General features: G+C 36.7%; 1 long non-coding RNA gene across 1 annotated transcript in view; it reads left to right on the top strand.

Moving 5' to 3' along the window:
• The window catches only part of LOC139076092 (uncharacterized), a 32,637-nt gene that overhangs the window by 5,082 nt on the left and 1,330 nt on the right, over nucleotides 1–26,225 (top strand). The window contains exon 2 of the long non-coding RNA XR_011527345.1: nucleotides 6,695–6,733. This is a non-coding gene — a long non-coding RNA (uncharacterized lncRNA). The remainder of the gene's footprint in view (nucleotides 1–6,694; nucleotides 6,734–26,225) is intronic.

Genomic DNA, 26,225 nt, shown 5'->3' with positions numbered 1-26,225 from the left:
TGACTAAGAGGTAGAAGCGCCCCGGTGTTGATCGACGGGTGAGTGGAGAAACCAAATGTGGTCTACACAATACAATGGAATATTATTCAACCTGAAAAAGGCATGAGATCTTTGACACATGCTGTAACATGGACATTATGTTAAATGAAATAAGCCAGTCACAAAACAACAAATACCTTAAAATTCCATTTATATGGGGTTCCTAGAGTAGTCAAATCTGTAGAAACAGAAAGTAGAATGGTGGTTGCCAGGGGCTGAGAAGAATGGGTGCAATTTCGGTTTCGCAAGATGGAAACATTCTGGAGATTGGCTGCACATCAGCGTGAATATACCTAACACTGCTGAACTGTGCACGTGGAAATGGTTAAAAGAGGGTAACTTCCATGTTTTATGGTTTTACCACAATTAAAAGAAACAAACAAATAAAAAGGAGAGACAAACACAAAATGACAAGAGAGAAAAAGACAAAGAAGGCACAGCACCAGAGAAAGAGCAAGAGGAAAGAGCAAACATCAGTATGGTTTTACCAGCCATGGAGATCCCCACCACCCAAACCTCTCCACCCCCCAAATCAAGCCTTCTGTTCTGATTCTTAGTTCCATTCACTGTACTTTTCCATCTGCTTACCAAAATCACTCTGATGTTCATACCGGAAGTCTCTGCTCTGCTGTCAAATTCCTCATCCCAATTTCGAAACACACACACACACACACACACACACACACCATGGTAGGCCAAAATCCTCCTCCAGTTCTGCAGTCCTCTTCTCTCCAGGGTTGACCAAAGCCAGAACCTTTGTCATCTCTTTTACTCTCTAGGTGGCCAAGGGCCAGAACTAAACCAATTTGTGAACATAAAACTTATTTCAGGACCCTCACTCTCCTTCTCCTTGCTTTGGCTGCTCAGCACCCTCATGCAGCTCCCAGGCGGACAAGAGGCATCCATTGTACTTAACCCAGCGATTCCTGCATCAGTGCCCTTGCTTTGCATAACTTTCTCTACTTGGTTCATGCACTATGTCCCTCCTTCTGTCTCTACACCACGCCACACCCCACTCCCCACTAGTGTCATCATCACTCCTACATACTCTTCAAATTTGCTTTCAGGCAGCTATCATGCTAAAAATAAAATCAGACTACAGAATCCATACTGTAGCAGTATGGAAAGATAACAGTTTATTAATATGTGTTAATCTCTTGGGGAATATTTGCTTTGTAGTGGGTTACAATGCACACGGCCATCTGTTTAATGGTGAAATTTTAGCTATCAGACACAGGTCTTTGGGAAGGTGACGTTAGGGTAGCAAGGCCTTTGAGATAGACCCTGAAAGGACAGTGAGCTCTGCCTCTTCTTTCCTGCTTTCCCGCTCCTGAGACAGCTGCCCTTGTCCCTTGATAGTGTCTCCTTAGATGGAAGCACTTGCAATGTTTTGGTGCTTGGCTCTATAGTCAGAGAGTTAAAATGACAAACTTCCTACTTTTGAGTAGTTTATAATCCATATTTACTGACTTGCCTAGATGTTTGTTCAGGTGGTCAATTCTGAAAAATTCTCATTGGGAGACTTCAAAAGAATGGCCAGTTAAAACATAATTCTTAAATTCCTGGTAAATAAAGTTTCAGCCTCTTCCTCACGGAAACTTTCCCAAACCGACTGCTTTTGCATAAGATTCAAATTCTTGTTTGAGTGCTGTCTTTTAAAATTTCCTCTATGTTCTGTTGGAGACGCTAGTGAGTAGCGATATATGGTAAAAAAAAAAATTGCTAGGGAAGGTGGAAGAGAAATGAAGAGTAGAAGTAATACGGAATTATCAGCTCATTATTTTACTGAAGGCCAACTTGGCAGAAGTAATTTTTTTGAACTATGTGTTTCTAGTATGACTGAGCACACGTGGATTGTGGAGGTGAACCCCCGAAAGTAAACTCCTCACTGAAAGCATTTCAACGAACGTCACATATATCCTTCTAAATTACCGAAAGAAGCTCAAGCACTGGCGTTAATTCGTAGTTGGCCTCACGCTTGATGAGGAGCTTTGCTAGTCATCCTGAAGGCAGGAATATGAAGATGTGGGGCTCCCTCTATGCCTTTTTAATGATAGCTCATCTTCTATTCTCCGGTGAGACACCCAAATATCTCAGCGTCAAGTCTTTGTCCTAATGAATGAACTTTCCCTTCTCACTCACCTTGAGTTGTGACAATCAAAGATCAGATAATGTTTACTATTTTTAACTGCACTTGGCTTAGGGGATCCCGCCCTCCATTTTTCCTTGTATTGCTCTTTCCCGGAAGTGTCGTGCCAAAATAAAGCAAGAATCGCTTCGATAGCATATTTAAAGCCACCCCATGTTCCTAGCACCAGTATAAAGCTGCAGAAAGCTTAAAATAAGCATTTGTTTTCTAAGGAAGAAGAGTTCAAATAAACCATCTCTCTAACACAGGCTGCAATCAAACATGTAAAAAAAGATGTGTTTGCTAATAAACCACTGAAGCCACACAGCCATGCTAGCTATTAAGGTGCCTGATAGCCAGAATGTCTCCAAAAGGCAAATCCAGTTCTCTAAGAAGAGGAGTTGAGTTAACATTCTGGGTAATCCAATACCGCTTCCAGTAATTCTGCTTTTTTTCTGCTTTCAGCCATTTTATTTTTGTCCTTTGCTTATCATTTGGAATGATGACTCATATTTGCTATTGGGCAGTTTCCTTTGACTACGCAACTTTCATTTTAGACTTAAGGCCCGCTGCACCCTTTCCAATAGTAGAAGATTCTTTTTCTCAGGCACATGTTATGGCAAATCCTAGAGAACATAAACCTAAGTAAGTCTTATTTATAAACAAGTTACCTCCTTTCATCTCCCCAAAAGATTTTTTTTCCCTTTAAATACACTTTAACAAAAAAGAAATACCACAGTCTTCCCAAGGGCTAAAATCTTATTTATCCTGTATTTCAACTATTTTTTTAATCAACTTTTAGTGGACTAAGTAAAGCCTGGCTATTGGGGGCCAGGAAAGAAAATGCGTCTCCTGGGATCCCTCTAAACTTCATTAACTAACACTTTGCTAGGGATGGACCCTAAAGGAATTTAATTAATTTTCTTCTGCCAAAACCAATGTTTTATTCTTCGTCTTTGAAAGGAAGAGTAAAATAGAAATAACAGAGATTTCTATCAAGATTTCTTAAATGTCAAGCATTGGAATGTCTACGTTTGCATTATATTTTACAGTTGTTGTCATCATCACATTGAAAAATACTTATTAAGCCGTTAAGTCTGTTTGGTGCTGTGGTAAGCAGTGTATAAAGAGAACTACATAAAAACAATTCCCATTTCGCTGGGTGGAAAAGGGAAGCTAAGACTGAGGCACAACGTGAAGAATATCAATTTGTTCCAGTGGGTAGGGAATTATAGAGATCAAGAAAAATAGGGGTTTTTCCCTTTTGTTTTCACAGTTCAATTTGTTAAAAAGCAAAATAATCATACAACTATAAAAGAAAACTTATAGATCATCCAGGCCAACCCTTTTATTTTATAGATCAGAATACTGCATAGGAGAGAGGCAAAGCGACTTGCCCAAAGTTACAGAAAATTCAAGACATACTCAGGATTATAACCCAGGTTTCCTAAGTCCAAATTTAGTATTCTTTCCTTTGCATTGTTTTGCCACAATGTTTTTGAAAATGTGTTAATAAGTTGTTTATAGATGCTATCCCAGCAAAGATTCAAAAATTTTAAAGTTAGAAGTTAGAGGATTAGTTTAAGAGGAGAACAAGGCAAAGATCAGAGCAAGACTGGAGCAGGTCTAGGAGAAAGAAAAGTTCGAGAGGCAAGTGAAAATGAGGGAGGAACTGCCAGTCTCTCTCACAAATGAGCGAAAACATGCGAGAACACGGCACCGGTTGACAGGACTCCCGGGCTCTGTCTCATTAGCTCTGGAGCCGTGGATCAGTTACTTAATATCTTCGTTCCTTCATGGCTAAGGCAAAAGAGCTGAACTGAATTCGCTCTGAGGGTTACCTGCCCTCCCATGTTACAATTCTATTATTTGATGGCACCAAAACATAGGTAGTTCTGGAAAGAGAATCCTATACTGTTACGGGAGAATGTGTAAGCTTCCCACAGGGTCGTGTGTGATAAGGTGGTAGTACTGAGCCAAGAAGAAGGATCTCTTTCGCTAAAGACCTCAGAAACTCAGAAAAGCAGGAATCTCAGTTACATCTTTACCATTTAGGAGGATTTGGTTTTGGTGTTTATTCACTTTTGTGTTAGAACTGTGAGAACCAGATTTTTTATTGTTGGCTCTAGGTTCATATATGTATATAAACATAGATATTAATAATTTTAGGACTTATTGGTAAGGGAAGCATTTCTTTCTTTCTTTTTTTTACTTACTTTTTACAAAACAATTTATTTGGTTAAATTCTCTCCCCTCTCCTAAGTTCCAAACGTGGGGGAGTCGGTGAGTTCAGGGGCAGGTTCCTCTGGTGGAGGGGATGCGCCTCACTCTTGAATCTTTCCAGGAGAACGCTGTGTTACAGGGTATCGTTCTTGCACTGTCCTTAATTTTAAAAAAAGACAACTAGGTCACACTTGATTGGCTGCTTTCTGTTATGTTTAAAAATGCAGCTACCAGATTGTCCACTCGAGACCAAGTTGATCACTAAAATCAAATTAACGAATTCCTGATCTCAGTTTGGAAACCCCAGGATACAAATCTTTTTTTCCTTGACATGTTAAACAAAACTCAAACTTATGCATGTGATTATTAAAGCAAAAAGTTGCAGTCATAACTCATTTCAGCAAGCTGGCTTAAGGCATATTGAAACAAAGCCACGCACTTTGCACAGCCCATTTCCTCAGGCCCGAGATAAGAGCAATGAACATCTAGCCACATCATCCCAAATATTTGGACACAACCTGCAAAGTTCCGTGAGCTGTCTGTGTGTTTTGGGTTATGCCATTTATATGTTTTGTCTACACAGCACTGAATATCTAGACATTTGGAAACATCCAGATGATGGACTTAAGAATTTTTGTTTTGATGGGATATTTGGCATTATAACCAAGAAGCATTTCCAATCAATAATGTTGACATCATCAGCCTTTGAAAAGGCATATGCTTCGTTTTATTTGAGATTGACCAGAGAGAGTAAAAAAACTCCAAAACCATAACATTTTAATTCAGTTTTATACATTGACTTCCATTTGCAAGAATTATGGTTTGAAATGCCATAAAATATAGAGCAATCAAAATGCCTCTAAAGTTTTTAGAACCTCCTCACTCATTGTCTGCCTGTCTGTTTTTTTCTTTTTTACATTAAAAATTTGATCTTTGCCTTATTGGAACTATGAAGAAATCTAAATCTGAATAGCCCTTTTTATAATACACAGCATTGTTTGTACTTGCAAAATTGGATTAAGAAATCACTGGTATTCTTACACATATTTTTTGCCAAAGAAAATTCAGCATATTTCTGCTTAGCCTTGAAATTTCCACCAACCAGACTGAGCGATTGTGTACCACCCACACTCTTCTCCTTGGCGTCCCCACTTCCCCAGGGAACTCTCAGCTTGAAACGGATGTAACATGCATGAACTCCTCTCGTGCCTTTTTCTGTTACACCTGTCCTGCACGTGAACTAATTCCCCAGCTGTACCACATTATAAGGTCTAGCACTCTACCACATTTGTAAAAATCAAGTAAAACATCTTTTCTATAGCCCCCCTTTCCATCCTGTTCTGTATCCAAAATTATAGACAACAACCTATTTGATGAGAACACCTTTCTTCGTGCCTCCTTTTCTTATTTTTAGGCATCAGATTCCACTTGGGTCATAATTACTTTCTTGAGCATGAACATATTATAAAGCAAGTAATGAAGATAGTTTCCTTCTTTAGTTCTGCAAATACCTGAATTACTCAAAACTCACTCTTCCTTTTCCTCTCCCTTTCAAAACCAACACATATCACACACATACCCCCACACACTCACAGCTTTAAGAAAATAATATAAGAAACTAAATTTTATCATGAATATAATGAGTAAACCTTTCTAATTGGCAGTTCCCTTTTGCTTTACTTATATCCTAGTACTATCCAAAAAGGAAATACAAAATAAATACTTTGTTAATCATCATAGTAAGCAGAAATTTTGAGTTTTAAAATGTTTTTCTTTATCCAAACAATACATGTATATAAGTCAAATAGAATTCAAAAGCTTATTACAAACAAACAAAACTACAATTCACTTCCCCACACCATACCATCTATGAGTTCTTCTCAGTCACTTCTCAGACTCTTACACTTCTTTCTTCTGCTGTTTCTCTGTTTCTTCTAATATTTTCCTCCTCGTTTCTGAATGATTTGCTTATGCTACTTTCTCTTTGTTAGTCACCTTGAGCATTATCTAACTTGCAATGTGGAAGCTGTGAATTTAGCACTCTGACACCCCTACACACCCCCTTTCATTCCTTCCCTTCACTCCTTTCTCTCATTCTCTCAATATAGTTCTATCACAATTTTTGGACAAATGAACATTCTGTGTTTACATTATTATTACCGTGTAAATATTATTCATGAGTGAGCCAAGTAGTATATTACATTAGATTCCGTTTCTTATACAAGTTTGTTTTTCCCTTAATAATTGCCCTTTTTTTTTTTTTTTTTTTTTTACTGCAACTAATTCTCCCCAACCTCTCCACAGGAACTGTGAAACGCCTTTCAACAGAGTCAGCCATATCAGGTAATCTACTGGTATCATTTTGGGGTTTTGAGGAGACATCTTTCTGGAATCGCTCCATCCTCCCACTCCAGCTAGGGTTAGTTCTTCTTTTCGGCCTCCTGCAAAGTTGCCAGCCTTGCCTTTCCCACTATCCTGAGAGTTGGCCTCCCTTTCTCCAATGTTGGTTCCCTAGTTTCCTGGATTTCTGTCTTCTTTATAATTGGTTTACTCCACCTCTCTGTTAGAATACATCGTCTAGTAGCTTCCTGAGAAAAAGTGAGTGAGAGGCAATTTTTAACAACTTTTTATTTGTAACAGATTATATGAGTGTAATCATATAATTTCCCCAAGATTCTCCTATTCTTAACCTTTTGCCCCTTTACACACACACACACATACACACACATGACTAAAAATATTTTTTTCTGTACCATTAAAACTAATTTCTATACATAATGGCCCTCTATCCTTAAATATTTGAATATCTATTTCATAAGAATAAAGATATTATCTTATATTTATAGATACATTATCAACTTTGATAAATTTAACATTGATACAATACCTTAATCTACTGTCCATATTCCAATGGATCAATTTTGCCCGTTGATCCAAAAATGTTTTTTATATTATTTTTTTCCCTCCAGTACAGGATCCAGTCTAGAATAAGGCATTGCATTTAGTGGTCATGTCTCTTCAGTCTCCTTTAATCTGGAACATTTCCACTGCCTATCTTTGTCTTTTATGATGCTTTTTTTTTTCCCCCAGATAAAGCCCGTCTCCCTTTGATTTCAAATAGAATACTCCTTATTTTGTTTCCTGATGTTTCATCGCAGTTAGATGCAAGTTATACATTCCTGGTCAGAAGACAACATAAGTGATGTTGTGTGCTTTTTAGGGCATCACCTCTGGAGACACGTACTGTCCATCCACCCCTCACTGTGATGTTAATTTAGGTCAACCAGTCAAAGAGTTATTCAATTTTTTCTCCACTGGGTAGTTATTTTTTCCTTTGCAATAAGCAATCTATGGGAAGACACTTTAAGACCATGCTACTATCCTCTTCATCGCTGAAATTTCCCCCTAGATTTTGCATCCATTGATGATTCTTGCCTGAACCAATCTTTACTTTGATGGTTGCAAATGGTGATATAATTCCTGCACTTCCTTTGTATTTACCAGTAAGCACACAGCATTCTACTCAAGAAGGGTAAGAGCCCTCCTCTCTCGTCCCATCTATGCATCCATCCGTTCATCCATTCTTCTGTCTACACACCTACCCTCTATCTGTCTATCATTTATCTATCTATCTTTCTGTCTAATCTATCATCTGTCTATTCTTGGTATGAACCACTCATGGATTTTTCTTTTTATTTTTTCCCAATGGTTTATAGTTCATTATTGTTCCTACTCTCTCTTTCTAGAATTCCTATTTTTCAAACTCTGGCATGATCCTCTAATTTTCTTATCTTTTCTCTCTTGTTTTTCACCTCTTGGTCTTTTAATTCTACTTTGGTCCTAGAATCTCCTAATTCTTATATCGACTGTTTTTAATTTTAGCTATCATGTTTTAAATTTTCAAGAGCTCTTTCTCGTTTCTGATTGTTATTTCAAAGATGCAGTAAATACTCTTTTGTCTCTCAGAATATTATTGAATCTGTTTTCTACTCCCTACATTGTTTCTGTTTCTTTTCTCTGAGTTATTTTCCCCCCCCAGATTATTTGTTTTTGTCTTTTTGAATATTTGTGTGCCTTTCATGTTGGAGGTGCTCCTCAAATGTTTAGTGATCTTTGACAGATTATATTTAAGAGTGAAGCATGGGCAGGGTTGATTGACTGTTGGCTTCACTGTGATTTGATTCAGTAGGGCCCATTTGTTTCATTCAGATGCCCCTAGTTGTCAGTGTCTATAGATGTTTTTTTCTCTTGAAGTAGTTTCTCCAGGGGAGAATTATCCAATCTTCTGCCTGGGGGAAATTGGGGGCTGGAGGGTGGGTGGAAGGGCAGGGAGTTGAAGGGCTGGTTGGGGGAAGAGGAAGATATAAGCTTGGATGCCGGAGAGCAAAGGAGGTCCTTTCACACACTGCTCACCTACATCCTCCATCAGGCCTATAGTCCTTGCACCCAGAGCCTCCCTCTCTCTTTTGATTTCTTCAAAGACTAAATCTCCATCCCTGTATAGGGTAAGAGAGGAGTAGTCACTTAGCTGGGAGGAGTAATAGAGTACATATGGGGAACTAAATGTTCTCGATACAGACTTTCAACCAGTCTTCAGTCCTCCCCATCTGAAGGTTCACCTGTTGCCTCCAATTCCTGAAATTTCCAGGATTCTAAAGAATGAATTAACTCTCTTCTCATTGCTTTCTGCCATCTGTAGACTTAGGTTTTAGCTTTCTCCACTCTACTAAGTGAGTGATGACTGGTCCTTCTACTTCCCATTTTTTAGAAATTTGTGAAATCTTCCAGCCATTGTTGTCTCCTCTCCCATTCCCATTGTACTAGTGTGTTTATGCCATTTTAAATTCCTATTCTGTCATTTTGATGATGTTTCAAGGGAGAATAAAGGTAAAGCCATGAATTTAATCCACCTTGTTAACTAGAATGTAAACAAAAATTCAAATTGGAATGAGAAAAGCAAAATCCAAGATTAGAATTAGTATTCTGGCCACCTGTACTTAATCCTTTCCAATTCAAGTGGAAATGGCTCCTGGGTATGAGTTCTGTGCACGTAAGTTTGTTTTGTGATCAAGGGGAAAGACACGATCCTAAAGGATTAGCGTAGGGGGAAATGTGATGTAGCTGCTCAGGAAAGGCTATTAGAAGAAACTATCCACATCAGATTTCTTTACATAATATGCAAAATTGTATCTCATCTGCACTGACCCACATATCTTTTTGCAAGATGGATCTAGAAAAATGGAACGACTTTAAGAAGACCCAGTAATGGAGATCATCATATGGCTATGATACAAATACATGTCACCATTTTAAATGACAATTCAAATACAACATAGGATAAAGGGATGGACATGATAGGAAATTCAATCAGAAAACAGAACTTAATTTTCACTGTTCAACACCTATTATGGTGCCAGTCATCATACTAGGTGCTTATTTCCTAGTTTTCCTTGCTAGGTTATCATTAATATCCTCAGCAGGAGAAAATGTGTTTTGACAGAAATGCAGACAAACCCAAATTACAATGATGAAACAGGGAAACTGTGGGTGACTCCAAACAGTTATAAAACTGGAGAGTGACCATAAAATATAATCCGCTTAGGGTGCAGTTTGACTTATCTCAGAGGGATTTGCCCAATAAAATAGTACTTAGGTATCTAAGGAAACGATACTTTATGGTTCTACAAGTAACTGAAAATTAAGCAATTTTGCTGAATCAATAGTTTATTTATAAATCTTCACTTTTTGTGTGCGTGAAACCACAGCCAGTTTTCAGGTAAAGCTTCTCTTCTCGAGCAGTGACATAGTGTTGGAAAAGAAAGATCCATTGGATGGTCCACTAAATCAAGGAAAAGAAAATCCACATATTGTTCAGGATTTTAAACTTGATGCTCCATTAAAACGTTACTGAGTCTTAGTTCAATTAAGAAGATCGAGGAAGAAAGGAATATTTTTCCTACACAATTCCTTCACAGAATTTGTTGTCGGTGAGGGGTGGAGGGAAGGGGAATTGTGGAACCCTCCACGATATATTGTTGAAGGAAAAAAGGAGGTCCTGATATGGATTGTAATATCCAGTTTGTGTTTGAAATGGGAGCAATCAGAGCTTCACATGAGGAAAATGCAAACTAAAACAGTAACGAGGGGCCATTTTGCGCACATTAGATTGGAAACAATTTTAAACTCTTACAAGACTAGGTGAGGGCAAACAGGTGGGAAAGTTGCTACCGTGTGTGCTTGATACAGTATAAATCCGAAAAATAACTTTGAAGAGCGTTTTGGCAATAGCTAGTAAAGTTGAAAATAGGCATACTCTGTGACTCAGACCTTCAAGGTTTTCGTTTTATGTCAACTCTTGGTTAACTGAATTATACCAGAAAATAGATTTTTCAGAAATGGTTTATCTCCAGAATCCTTGCCTATCTGAGGCTATCTATTATCTGTGTGTATCTGTTGTCTGAATGACACTGGGTATAGAATTTTTCAGTCAAAACTCTAATCACGCAAAACGCTTAGATACTGCTGTGCTGTTCTCAGATAAAAGTTCCTGCAGAGAAGACTCAAGCCAGTCTAACTCCTTTTCACTGTGTAGGGGGTTTGACCTCTTTTCCAGGAGGCCTGGAGGAATTCTTTTTTATCTTCAGCAGCTTCACCAGTATTCTTCTTAGTGTTAATTATTCTCTATTATTTTTCCCCTGAAATCCTCTGATATGCAAATTGAACGAACCATTTCAGAAGCGTTTCTCTCCGTTGCTGACTACATCTTTGACTTGGTGTCCACGTGTTTATTCTGTAACTTTTTGTTTCTAACACATTTCTTTGTTCTGGGACTGTATTGTCTTCTCAGTTTCTTTCCCTAGGCTTTTCATCTCCTTTAGGACTTTATTCTTTTATTTTGGGATTTCATAGTCTCCTTAATTTCCTCAAGAGTGTGAAGAATATAATATCTAAATATTTTTTCTCTTTCCAGGGTAACTTTTCTTCCAGTTGGGATTCTTTACTGCATTTCTTTCCTTTTGGGGGTCTATGGAGGCCAGACTAACAAGTGTTTGCACAGGTCCCATTCAGCTTGTTTTACCTACTCATCTTTGGCACAGCAATCCTATCCTGGCCTCTTTGCCCCAAAATAATGTAGGCAAATTCTCCTTGACTCCAGACCTTGTTTATTTTGGTGAACATTGTTTATCCCCTCAGAACACGAGTTTAAGGGCTCGTGTGAATGCGTTGTGGTTTTCTTCTATCTTTTAGCTGCCTGTGGGAGCAGGAAGGGGCTTGAAAGGGTTGAGACTTGGAGCAGGTGAGGTCATGGAGCTTCATCACCACTCTCTAATGAGCCCTGCATACAGAGGTCATTCTGTTGAGTTGGGAGCAGAGGGTCTGTCCTTGTAGACAAATAGGGCAATGAGGTCCTCTTCAGTTCCAATATGTTTCCCTGTTTCAGGGTTATCAAGCTGGTATATTTTTATGAAAGCATTGGGTGTTTCAGCTTTCAGTCTGGTGTGGCCTAATGTTTCTCCCTCTCACCCACCATACAAAGACTTTAATTGCTGCTTTAAAAAGCAAAACAAACAAACTAAAAACCCCATCTCTCTCACTTTCCACCTGGCCAAAGGGAAAAAGAGGCAAATTCTATGAGTTTTTCTAAATTAGGCTCATGAACTATTTATCTAAGATCAGAGGAAGGGGCTTCAAGTCAGAAGTTGTTTACCTTTTGTCATCTGTATCTCCAGTCTTCATATCACCCAATCTCAGTTAGGTTTTCCAGAATTTTCTCTGACTACTGACTGCCACACTGCATTTCTCTCTTGAGAGAGAAAGTCAAGATTCTACTCCCTGCAGCTTCTTTTAATTTGATAAAGTTTGTGTTATATCTAATAATATTTCTTGAAGTTTGTAGCATGAGATGGAGACTCTTACATGCTTTCAGCATAAGTTGTATATTCTTTGCTCTTTTCTCTTCATTTTGTCCATTTGGCTTAAGTAAGGGAAGGAAAAATCCTTTGTGATCTTGTATTTTAACTTTCATCTAAAGGTCTTTCCAGGTTCGTATTGTATATTTCCTCTCTGTTGTGAGTGTGATTGGGTTAAGTAGAGAAGATTATTCGCATTTAAGTTTTCTATGCCAAATCACACTTCCAAATCCTTATTTGAGTGTTTTCACCTGGTCTTCTTTAAAAAATCTTTTGTGGTCATCATTGCTATTTCTATATATTTATTCCTACAGGCAGGCTATAGCCTAGAAGAAGACAGAAGATAGGATATTTCAAGCAAAATACATTTGTTTGTTTTTTCCTGCTGAGGAGGATTCATGTTGAACTAACATCCATGTCAATCTTCCTCTATTTTTTAGTATGTGGGCTGCCAGGACAGCATGGCCGCTAACAGAGCAGTGTAGGTCTGTGCCTGGGAATGGAACCCAGGCCACAGAAGCATAGTGTGCTGAACTTAACCACTAGGCCACCAAGGCCAGTCCAAAACACATTTGATTATTTTTAACTCTTGAGAAAAGGAGTAACTGTAATAACAGCATACTTGCAGCAGATAATTCTATTTAGGTTAGTGAGTAGCATTATCTTAAAGGTCATCTGTCCATTATTAGTTTACTTTTAATATCAATGAGTATGAAGAAGAACGAAGAAATTTAATAATTTCAAGATATTCTTAAATTAGATTTTCAGAGTGATTTTTGTCAATTTTTTTTACAAGCATAATATCTTCTACTTAGATATACCTAACTTATGCCCATACATAAAAAGTTCACTTGGCATTTACATTAATAGTCTAACACTAACATTTCAATAGGAAAATAAGAAAATGGCATTAACAAGCCATTTAAGGAAAAAAATACAAATGGTCATTAAAAATGATGTTCACTTCATTATTTATCAAATACATTTAAATTTAAAAAGATACCATTATTGGCTTATCAAATTCACAAAATAAAAGAATAATCTTATTTTAAGTGTTGAGCAGGATGTAATGAGATACTCTGATATAAAAAAGAATGGATACAACCTTGATGGAATATAATTTGAAAATTCTTAGAAAGAAAAGTTTGAGGTTTTTGCCCTGTGACCTAGACATTTATTTACAAGAATATTTATTGCACTGTTACTTATAAGAAGAAAACAATTGAAAACAATGTGATATTAGTACTAGGAGAATGCCTAAATAAATTGTACTACTTTAGATGAACTCTTATGCAATCATTGAAACTCTGTCTTAGGAGAATTTTAGCAGCATGGGAAAAGTACAAGATGTAATGTTAAGTGAAAGAAGTAGACCGTTCTACTTATGTTAAATAATGATGTATCATACATGTAAAATAAATCTGGAAAGACACACACCAAAATATTATTAGTGATACTATCTGGGTAACAAAATGATAGGCGATATTTATCTTTTTCTTAAATTTCATCATATTTTCCAAATGTTCAATAATGAGCATGCATTATTTTATAAAAAAGTCGATTTTAAAAAGTGCATGGTATTTATGTATGCCATACATAATATCTATGTATCCACACAATGCCCTCAGCAGAATGGGGACATAATATACATCCTGACATTAACGTGCTATATGAGGTCTTTCATGATCTGCACCCTACTTACCTCTCCCATTTTATTGTTTACTCTTCTCAGATTTTTCCTCTTCATTTTAGCCATGCTAAACTACTTGCAATCTCCCTGAACGTGCCATATTTATCTACAGATGCCGGTTTTTCCCTTCCTGAAATGCCCTGGGCTTTATTTCAGGAGCAGAGACTTTCATTCCTCTGGAGGAGAGACTTGTAAGAACAGGCCTAAATTCTAGAGGCCTGGGGTGTCAGGTAAAATGCCAAGACAGGAACTCAGGCAGAGGGGAGGAGGGTGCAACCCCACTTATCAGAATCGAGATACCAAGAGACACATTAAATTAGCAGCTAGAGCTGCTTGATGCTGATTCTCCAATGCTGGGCTAAAACGCTGCAATTCCCACTCCCCAAGGATATTAGAGGTGACCACACTTTGATCTAAAGACAAAATCAAATCCTAAAGCTATATAAAAAAATGACTTGTAGTTATTGTATCATCTTTTATCTTCATGACGAGGAATGATGGATTATTTATTATATCCTTACTGAATAATCATCTAGGTCAACTTCTGGCAAGCTCCATCTAAATGTGAGCTTCTCAACCTTTTTCACATTGTGGAGCATGTAGAAAATGGCATTTCTATGGCACACAGGGGTAAGTCCAAGAGGACGCTTGTGCAAAGATGATCAGCCTTGGGTCTCTGTGAGCCGCAGGCCTTCCCAGCTTCCCTTCGGGCTGAAATGATCTCTATCTCTGCACACCTGAGACACATTCTCCGCACACCAGCTCTGATCTACATCATTCCAGGCAGAGGTGCATCTAGTCTGTTTGGAAACATCCCCAGGCAAAGAGATTCTACCTCTCTTCCTGAGCTAAATTTTTCCTCTGGCTATTTCCTCAGATTTTGCCACTTGAATAGCAGCCAGAGATCCCTTATTTCAAACCATACACTAGTCTAGACTGCCACTATCATTTTTAAGGACTTTATTTGAGATATACAACCGTGACTGCATTCTTTAGAGAAGCAATTTCCTCTCACACTTTCTTTTGTGTAACATCCTCATCTGACACACCTCTCACACACGCTGACCAGCCTGTCACTTGCATTTTCACGGACTGCTTGATAAGTATCTCTTCTATCAGGAGTCAGCGTAATCCTACAAGTGATACAGAAGTAGGTCAGTTAGCAATCAGCCAACAGTTCTTTTGCTTTGGTGGCATTGGGGAGCCTATAATAGAACATTGGGGAGGGAACAAGGAACAGAAGAAAGAGAAGACATGACATATTTATGTGGACCACTATCTTCTGGTGTTTTATCATTCATTAAAAACAGACTTATTTCCACCTTTTTTTTATTCTCCGCTAAAGAACGAGGCCTAAAAGTGTCCTACTTAATTTTGGTGACTATATTTCAAAGAAATAATGGGTATGGTCGAAGGCATTTATATGGAAGCACTGATAGATTGCTTATTTTTAAGAGAAGAATTTAAACGATACCTATCACAGACTACTTAGGTTTAATTTCTTCCCACCAAGGATAGGAGAATGATAAATACCTTTAACTTTTTGAAACTTTCCTGAATTGAATTCGTTTCTACCATGAGTAGTTAATGGGAAGCGTGGTGTTCTAGACTTTGGATCCATTGTTTTTTCTGGCCCTCCGTCCTCCTTTCTCCACTGTAGAGGTGTCTGTGCTTAAAGCTGTATAATCATTTATTTTTTTTCCTTCTGCCAAATGCTTTCTTAAGATGATACATATATCCCTTGCAGTAGAAAACAGTGGCTACTTCTCCATCCTTAGTTCCTGTTTCCTTTATAAATAACACTTGGTCCTAATAGTGACAGTTTAGGCTTAGAAGAGTTTCAAAAGGAGAATCTAGGTCAACAACTTACTCTGTGCCCCTAGAAGAACGTCTAGACCTCGAACAGGCACAGCTTTCTCACCATAACTTTTTAACAGAAACTAGTGATACATACGGGGTCTGTATTTTTTTTCAGTGCATATAAACTGTGTTATTTACCATAGGTTTATAGAATGGAATGTCTAGGCAGGCTTTTATAAAGCTGTTTTCTTTCATCTTGGTCAACATGCTTGCAATTTGGGTACCTGCCAACAGATTAGAGGCGGGACCCTGTGTTATGGTTTTATAGGGCAATTGGCTAGGTTTTTCTAGCCTGTATGGATAACTGAAAGGAGGCACAGCCCACAGCCTAGTCAGCCGTGTTTTTCTTCCTTTAAATATAGCTCAGTTATGGCCAGCAACACCACTCCTAGGTATTTAGCCAAGAGAAATGAAAACATATGTCCACATAAAAATTTGTATACGAATGTTCATACTAACGTTATTCATAGTAGCCAAAAAAAGAAAGCAATTCAAATGTCCATCAACTGATGAGCGGGTGAACAAAATGTGGTATATCCATACAACAGAACATTATTTGGCAATAAAGAGCAATGAAATACTGATACATACTACAATATGGACAAGCCTCAAAAACGCTGTGCCAAGTGAAAGAAGCCAGTCACAAAACACCATATAGTGCATGATTCCATTTATATGAAGTGTCCAGAATGGGCAAATCTATAGAGACAGAAAGTGATTAGGTTGCCATGGGCTAGAGGAGGAGGCAAGAGGGCAAAAAAGAGAATGACTGTTAATGGGGATATGGTTTCCTTTAGAGGGGATGAACATGTTTTAAAATTGATCCTGGAGATATTTGTACAACTCTGTGAATATACTGAGAACCACTGAAATGCACACTTTAAATAGATGAATTGTATGGTATATGGATTATATCTCAATAAAACTGTTATTAAAATAACAGCTTGATTATAGCTCTCCACCCCATAAATGTGGGCTGGGAATAGTGACTTCTTTCCAAAGAGTGCAATATAGAAAGAGTCACTTCACAGTGAAGAAAGCTGACCAACACCGCCTAAGCCAGGCAATCAAGGTGGACATGGTATGATAGGAACGGTGCTTTACCTCTGTGGTCTTCCTTCCCCAAACCCGTAACCCTAGTCTAAACACAAGAAAAACATCAGACAAATCCCAATTGAGGGACATTCTAAAAAATACCTGACCGGCACTCTTCAAAACTTTAGTAAAGTTTATCAAAAACAAAGCCTGAGAAACTATTACAGCCAAGAGGAGCCTAAGGAGACAGGACAACTAGATGTAATGTGGTATGTGGATGGGGTCCTAAGCAGAAAAAGGACATTAGACAAAGACCAAGGAAATACGGATAAAGTGTGGACTTTAAAAATAGTATATATCAATATCGGTCCATTAATGGTGACAAAGCTACCATACTAATAACAGAGGAAACTGGGTATTACCTAACTTCCCTGTGCCTCAGTTTTCTCATCTCTAAAGTAGGGGTAATCCTAGCACCTACCTTATTGGTTTTGGGGATTTAAATGAATTAAACCTTTTTATATAAAATGCTTGAACAGTGCCTGACAAATGGTAAGTGCTCAATAAATATTAGCTATTATTACTACTATAGTTACTAACACTTACTTTCAGATGTTTTATTTTAAAACAAGAGAGAGATTAAGGAAAAAAATCTACCTAGTGCAACTACAAGGCTGACTGTTTTACAAAAGGTTCAAAAATGCTGCCCTTTTACAATGTTTATTAAGTAAATAAGTGCCTGTTTTAGAGGGAGGTGATAAAGAATTGAATATGTAGGAACTTTTTTATCCTTAAATCATACTTAGGTGGAATCGGAAGGAAGTGAAATAAAATATATACCCAAGGGGGAAAATATAAAGTCAATACATTATTTTGAATTCAGAAATAGTGGTGGACAAATAAATGAGAAATGCACTGTTCTCTTCGATAAAGCCTCAGGCCAGAACAAGTGAGGAGAAAAATTAACTAATTTTAATCATAGTTTTTCACTGTCACTTACCTATATGTGATGGTCGTCCTCGGGAGCTGTAAAATTCAATGGGAAACTGCACCAGGGAATTCTAAATACACAAGCAGCAAGGAGCTCTAAATACAATTTGTCCCCAAATTAAACACACCTGGCTTGTAAGTACTACACATACTATAAAGGGTCAATCATAAAATACTGAATGCCCAGCTAAATTGAATTTCAGATAAATGACAAATATTTTTTTAGTATACATATGTCTCAGATATTGCATGGAACATACTTATACTACAATTATTCTTTTATTATTAATTCTTATAATTATTAAACAATTATTCTTTGTTTATCTGAAATTTAAATTTAACTGGGTGTCCTATATTTTTATTTGTTAAATCTGGCAACCCTATCCAAGGATAATTGTTTTTCAATGTTTATGATACTTTCTAAAATTATCATAAGAAACTTAGAAAAAATTCACAGAAGCCACTTTGAATATATCCTATGTTTTCTAAGCAGTAATTAAGCCATAGTGAGAATGCTTTCTTTCTATCAAAGGTCCCTGACACAGCAAAAAAGTTAGAAGTTATAACAATTATATCTTTAAAGAAATAGAAATTTATTAAATCAACAGCTTTCTCATCTAAATTCAGGAAAGAAAATGTTTTAAATAATAGACATTTCCAAGAGAAAAAAGGAGAGGACGTGAATAAACGAAAGAGAAACAGAGACAGAGAAGAGCAGACACAGTGACAGAGGGAGGCAGGCAGGCAGACAAAGAGAAAAAGAAAAACGTGGAAGACAGAAGAGGGAACAAGAGGGAGAGGGAGAAGGAGATAAAGGAAGCTTGGCTTCGTGAGGCTCTGAGGTCGAGCATCAGCACAGCGCTGTGGAGAGCCTACAGTTGTCATGGGACAGCTAGGCAGCAGAGCAGGGAGGCTGGCATGTCATGGTCCTAACAGCCCAGTCAGGGTCTCGCTAAGGACCAGGTACAATCAAACTGATGGTTGGATGAGAGGGCATCCCATCTACTCGCTGCAAAAGAATCCTTTGCTTTCAGCTAAGATGAGACTTTTGGAAATGAAGGAAGTGGAAGGCGTGAGAGAAGAAAAAAGAAAGGAAGGAAAAAGTCTTCCTGGGAGGGAGGAGGGGAAGAAGGGAGGAAAAAGGTGCCCAGCTTTCTCTTGAGTTATATGTGATTTTTTTATCTGCCTCAACAAAAGACAGACTTTTTTTCAAAAAATGGACAATATCTTGAGTTTGACTTGGGAATTAAATCTGTCTTTGTCTCTGTCACACACACACAGGGACATACACACACCATAATTAGACTCTGCATGTTTGACCCTGCCTCAGTTCAGCTTCCTTTTCAGCATTCTTGAAGCTGGCTAAGTGACAAAGGTGAGGAAGAGCTGAGTCACCAAAGATAAAGTATAATTCAAGTAATCCATCTATAAATCATAAAGATTTAGTTGTATGTTAAATTGTTACCAGGCCTAAAGAGTTGGACTTTGAGAAAAGATTTTGAGCTGCTCTATTTCGGATCATTCAAAAAGTGAAAAATGATATCTAATACCATTTTACTACTGAAGATAGGGAATTTAATTTCTATTGCATGTATCTTTTTAAAAGTACATGGATATGGAAATTTTAGAGAAAAATTTTCTTATGTATCATTGAAATAAAATAAAAATGTGGTCCTGGTTAAAACGTGGACATGTCAAAACTCTTTCTTATATGTGCCCCAGTTCTCTGGAGAGAAAATTTCTAAGAGCAAGAAGCAAGGATGGTGAGAGTAGTGTTTGGGGTTGTTTAATTTAGAAAGAAGCCTGGATAATAGCCAATAAATTTCTTGGCTTTAAATAAGACCCTGGTGACATGTTTCATTTTGATTTCTGAGATTAATTAATTATGGGAAAAATCTTAGAATTTATTTAAAGGGTCACATGGGAAAAGTCATACACCAGTAGAGGGGTTTGGTCTGAGATCGAGGCGTTCCAAGATAGGATGACTGGCATGTGGAAAATTACCAAGAAATAAATGGTGGCTAAAGTCCTTGTTTTCCAAATTAGAAAGGAGAAATTATTTTTTTATACCACTGTAGAGATCGTTAGAACCTCTGTGAATTTTTTTGAGAGAGAACTTGATGTATAGTAAGCCTGGGGAACTCTTCTGAGTTGTTTGGTGGTGTATCTCTGGTACCTAGCAGCTTCAAATTCTGATAAATGGAAAACTGGAGGATTAATCAAAAGGTGCGAGGAAGAAAGAAATACAGATCATTTTACTAGATTGGAACTGGTTTTAGTAATTTAGGTTCCTGAAGCATTTGCTAAGATTACTGCACAAATGAGTGCAGCTGAAGCAGCACACTTTAAAGAAACCTACGACACTTCTGTTGAAATTTAAAATGAGAAGGTGAAGATTCCTTTTGATCTGTCTTCTATCTATGTCTGAGAATAGTTTCACGCGGTTCATTTGCTTTTCAATTTTTGTTGTAAACTATAGAATATTTGGGAGATTTTTCTACCATGAAATACATCCAAAAACAAACACAGAATTGTTTTTTAAAAAGGAAAAATATATGATAAGCAAAAGATCTAGCCTAGAGAGTTAAATTTTAGCTTGTCTTCTCAATCCTCTCTCCTCGTTAGTCTGAGGTTTTCTGCAAAGATAATAAAAATAATGGCAAAGTCACATGTCCAGTCACATACTCATCCTTCTTTCTCAACTTCCCTCTTTATGTCATGCCTCTCCTCAGTCGGAATTCTCTTACAACTTCTGGTTATTTTTGAAAAGTTGTACTAATAGCTTGTTACAAAAGGTTATATTAATAGTTTGTTCCATATATTAATTACTACTTTCGCTGGGAAAATCTTTAGCTATGATTTAATTGTTTTATACCAAATGTCCCTTGCCTAATCTGCCTGTAACTTCAGATTTTGCAGCTTTCCACATACACTGCTTCACTTTTTCCTTTGAAAAAGATGACTTTTTTAGAATTGCCATTATGTAAATGTTATTCTTCTTACAGAAAATTCTGCTGAAGCTAAGTTCATCTCTAGCAAGAGCATCAGTTTAGGTAAACAAATTCTCAAATACACGATGTTCTCTGTTTGGTACAAGGAGTAGTTTTGAGGGAAATAATTAATCAAGTAGTTCTTAAAATCCACAAAGTAAACAGTTATAGTTTAATTCAAGATCATCAAGTTTTCAGTTATAGCACTGAGTTATATTCTTTAATATCTACTCTTCCACTTAAAACTGCTTAGTGTAGTAAAACTCTGAAAAAATACTTTATTACTAAGAATTACTATCGCACGAATTCTGCCACATTCATGGCAGAGTGAAACTTTCACTTTTGTGTGTAGTAGTAAGTGGAAGTTGGACTTTAATTCTTTTTCTTAATTTAGGAAGACTATTTATTCAGGAGCTACATTTTTTTTGGCGCTGTGTCGGGATACAGGTGCAGTTCCTTTCTAGATTTCACATTGTCTGGAATGTTCCATGTTTCGATCCAAAATACACTCTCTGTTCCACAAATGAGAGGAAGAGCTTGGAGACCTGGATTATTTTACAAAAGTAATTTTTAAAATTCTTTGAAAAATTCCGTATTTTACATATTTTATTCACGTTTTAATGATCAATGAGATACTCTGTCCCCATGTTTTCCTCTTTTGCTAACTATAATAGTAATACATAAATTTCTGAATAATTCAGAAAATATCAAGAAAAGAAAAATCACCCGTGTTCCATACCCCAGAGATAGAACCTTTTAACAATTTGGAGTATTTGTCTTCAAGTCGTTAGTCAATTTAAAATTTTATGAAAGTTTTTCATCCACTTTTTAAATAATATATTGCATGCTCTCCATTTTCAACTTCCTGCGATGGGAAAACAATTTTGTTAGCTACTATTTCTCCTCAAAAACAATCCAGGATTTGATTATATGAAGTTGGGGGATTGGGGTTAGAAATAAAACTATCTGTTGTGACATAACAGAGAGAAGAGCATCCAAGGGAATCAGCCTAAAGGTAATTTGTGTAAATTGACAATGCCCTAAATATATAACGCAAAGCTGAAATTGCTTTGACTTTCTGCAGTTTTGTTCTGTTTTTAAAGATTTTATTTATTTATTTATTTTTCCTTCTTCTCCCCAAAGCCCCCAGTTCATAACTGTGTATTTTAGTTGTGGGTCCTTCTGGTTGTGGCATGCGGGACCCCACCTCAGCATGGCCCGATGAGCGGTGCTAGGTCTGCGCCCGGGATCCGAAATGGTAAAACCCTAGGCCCAGGAAGCAGAGCGTGCGAACTTAAGCACTCGGCCACAGGGCTGCCCCCTCTGGAGAGTTTTGATGTTGCTTCCGTTTCACCCTACTAGCCCTTCTAAATCCTTTCCAATATTTTTTTGTCTGAAAGGTTAATTATGGGTTTGCAAGTGTTCAGAAAAGTATTAGGGTATAAGAAATGTTCATTGGTATCAGTATACGAGGTTTAAATATGAGTAATAATTCGTAAGTATTTTCCAAATACCTTTTTGGTTTGAATAAAATCATGGCAAATAAATTCTTTCCCACAAAATACAGTAACAAAGTAATAGCGATCAAGGCCTTTAATATTATATCATTATATTTTCTTATAGATGGAGTTGGCTATTATATAAGCTATTGTATTTCAATACTTAATCATTTCTGAAGACAAATATTTGCTTCCTTTCAAAATTAAACAAACACACACGAAGTCTTCTTTAAGATTTAAATTGAATGGTGTGTTACAGGACCTCAGGTTTGTTATTTTATTCTAGACAGTACTCATTTTGGATGGCTGCGAAACTAACATGTTTGTGACTTCCGTTGGCATGAAAAATCGTTCTGTGTTTGTTTTGGTTTGGTTTGGTTTGGTTTTTGACAATCAATCCCCTGCACTGATGGTCTGGCTGACTTAAACTTAGAAATTTTTTCACAATTTTCAATTCAATTTATCAAAATGACAGCACATGTTGCCCTTTGCTCTTTCTGTCCACTAAACGTTAGCTAATTCTTTAAACTGGGAATTTTTTGCAAGGATCTAAAAAAAGAGAGAAGGGAATATCTATTGCCAAATATAATGGAATAAATCGTAAGCATATTTTTGTAAGTAGCTTGTAGACATGTACTGCAATTTCCTAATAAATATTACTTGATTTTCAGGCAATTCAGTTCAGAAATTACACTCTCCCACAATACAAAAAAGTAATGTCACAAAGGTGAATTCTAAGATACATATTGACAACAAAGGGCCGTAAGCACACAGTGGGCAAAAGTCCTAGCAAACTTGAAAAATATTTAACTGAACAATAATGGAGCGATGCCAAATGCTAAAAGTCACCAAAGATAATTATAATTGTTGTAGATAGAATGGTGTTCAATGACAGCTGTTTGAGAACAAAAAGGTTACTTCCTGAAAATTTCAGTAAGTTTTCTCCTAAAATAAACCCTCATTGATTGTTAAAATTACCAATTGTCCTTAATGGCAAATGGACACCAAAGTTGGCTAATCACTTTAAATATGGAGTCATTCCTACATGTTGATTTGTAAACACTATCTGGAGGAAAAATTAAAAAGGCATAATGTAGCCTTGTGTTATTTCTCCCTATGGAGATATTACAGGACTCTTATGTAAGAGAAGTAGTTGAAAAAAATATCTAAAGCAAAAAGGACTTATGAACTGAATGTTGCAACTTTCCCAGCAGGCACAGCTTCCTCTCTCCTTTCCCCTCTCTTTTTTTGGAAATGACAAGAATAAGCTTTTTTGAAAACTAAATTTTTTTAATTATAAATAAAAAATATTATTTAACAAAAGAGATTTAACTTATTAGTAAATAAGAATGTGTTTTGTGTGCGGGCCTAATAGTGCTAGAATAAATTACTTCGGATGTTGTGTTTACTTACGCATTACAAGTCTATTTTTAAGGTTACTGGACCCAAGGTTATAATTTTATACATTGCGCTTAATGGTCCAATGTTATTTTTTGGTCTTAAAAATTTTTTTCAATTTGACAGCTACTCAGGTAAAATTAATATAGAGAAATATAAAGATAAAAAGGGCACAGTTCTTTTTCTCAAATCTAGATACATAGTCATTCAGTTCATTTATTACTAATTCATTTCATTGCTTCAATTTTTTCTAATTAAAAAAACTAATATGTACTCATTATTTTTAAAATTGGAAAGTTTGGAAAAGGTAAAGAATAAGAATCACCTTGAATACAACCCACCACTCAGAGATAACCACTGTTAAAACATGAACTTATCTTCTCTAGGCACTTTTCTATATATGTGTATTTACAAGTATATTTTTCAACAAGACATAGATGGCATTTTGCTTTTTAAAAATATTTTAGTTATTTTAACAATGATGAGAAAAGAACTGAAATTTTAAAAAGAACCCCCATTGTCCTTAGACACCTAAGAATTCCCATTATCCTTAGATAGTTAAGAGCCTTTTTCTTTTATTTCATTCTATTTTTGCCTCATGGACTGCACAGCATTCAATAATATATGTTTGTTAGGTAGTATTCCAGTATTTTCTACTTAAGTATTCTTTTTAAGAACGCTTGGTTTTAAGCAAAACATTTCAAAATAGTGCATTAAATCTATGTTTTTAAACAATTAAAAAAGTAAGAGAAAGTTTCTTTGAGGCTTGGTCTTCTCAAACAAGTAATTAAGCATGGAAGTAATTTAATATAATCACGACTGTTTGCCAATCAAACTTTTAGAACTTAGTCATTTTATTTCACTATCTTTTGTAAGATACGTTTAAAAATGTATTCTGTAGTAATACTATACTGACTTAAAAAGAATTATCTATATGTACTGACATGAAAAGACCTTATTAAGTGAAAAATTCCCAGAAAAATGCATTTCGAATAATTTATGCTAAAAAAACTATACACTAAAACTATAAAAGTGTGTACGCTAAAGTACATTTGCTCTTCTACATGCAGGAGAATCCACGGAAAAGAAACTAGCAAGAAACGTCGCAGTCTGAGAAGGGAAGTGGAAGTAGGGAGGTAGTAAAAGGGAACTTTTACAATTTATTCTAGATATTTCTGTATTCCCTTCAGCAAAAATAAATTCATGCATTACTGTTGTTAATTATTTTTAAATGGAAAAAATTAAGGTGACCTAACACCATATCACCATTTATATTGGCCCCTTATTACTCTGAATTCTAGACGTTTCTGTAACCATCTAATCTCTTCTAGGAAAATTGAAAGCTCCTAGAAGAAGATGTATGCATTGTTCTCTGCATTGCCCCACAGCCCTGGCATTAGGGCCTTGGCATAGTAGGTCCTAAGGATATCTGTCTTGAGTGTACAAAGTCATGACCTGGAGTATGATTTACAAGCCACTACTTCACCAGAGCTACGAAACTGTAAACTTTCGTAGAGGAATTGACAAAGAGCTCCAGTTATGGAGTTCATTGAAAGTCCTTTATAAACAAAAAACATTGGATTTTATCGCCCTTTTTAGTATCATCACTAGAAGCTCAACTTAAATAAAGCCTAACTACTCTTGGCATGTATTTTTTTATAGTAAGATTTGGGAGAACTGAAAGTAATCATTTCTGGTCCCAAAACAGGGTCAGCTCAGAGATCTGCAACAGTCGCTTTTTCTGCTGCAAGTGAAAGAACTCCAGGCACTTCACTGGAGCACAGCAACCGGTGAAAGGAAGAAAGGTATTAGCTTTTCTAATGTGAACATAGGAAGGAAGAGCGTAAATGGAGCCTATCCCTCACTGTTAATATTCGCCTTGAACGTAGATATGACCTAGTTTGATATGGCAAGTGCTGCTGTGAATTGCAGTTGAACAAGAAATTCAGTGTACTTCATCATGAATTATATTAATTATATTAATGGATTCCCAAGTGAGAAAAGACTGGATGGACATTTATTGCAGGGGATATCTTTCATAAAACATACTTATTCAGTACCCAAATAGCTTCAGTTATTCAAACTGACAGCTTCTTTCCAGATATATTCTGATCCAGACAGAAATAGAAGGATGGCTAGAAAAGCATCGACTCCTTCATTCATGAGACTTCTCTTTCTTTCTTTTCTCTGGCTCTTTCTCCTTAGCTTAAAATCATGTGCAAACCTCTCTCATCTTAAAAACAAAAAACTCCACGTTGTTTAGTCACGTTGTTTAGTTGTTTAGTCGCCTTTGTAAAATCTACCCTCTTTCCTTCACTGACAAACGTCTCTGAAGATCCATCTGCATTCGTTATCTCCACTTTTTCACTACAATTGGTAACCAGAGACTGGACTCAGGAGTTAGGTAGAGTTATCTTATGTCTGTTGCAAACTAGTTATATGACTCTGGTCCAGGCCTTTCTG

This window comes from Equus przewalskii, chromosome 15 (assembly GCF_037783145.1).
Source record: "Equus przewalskii isolate Varuska chromosome 15, EquPr2, whole genome shotgun sequence".
NCBI classification, from domain to species: domain Eukaryota; kingdom Metazoa; phylum Chordata; class Mammalia; order Perissodactyla; family Equidae; genus Equus; species Equus przewalskii.
The sequence above is the reverse complement of the archived record's forward strand: the minus strand, read 5'-3'. Positions and strand labels throughout refer to the sequence as shown.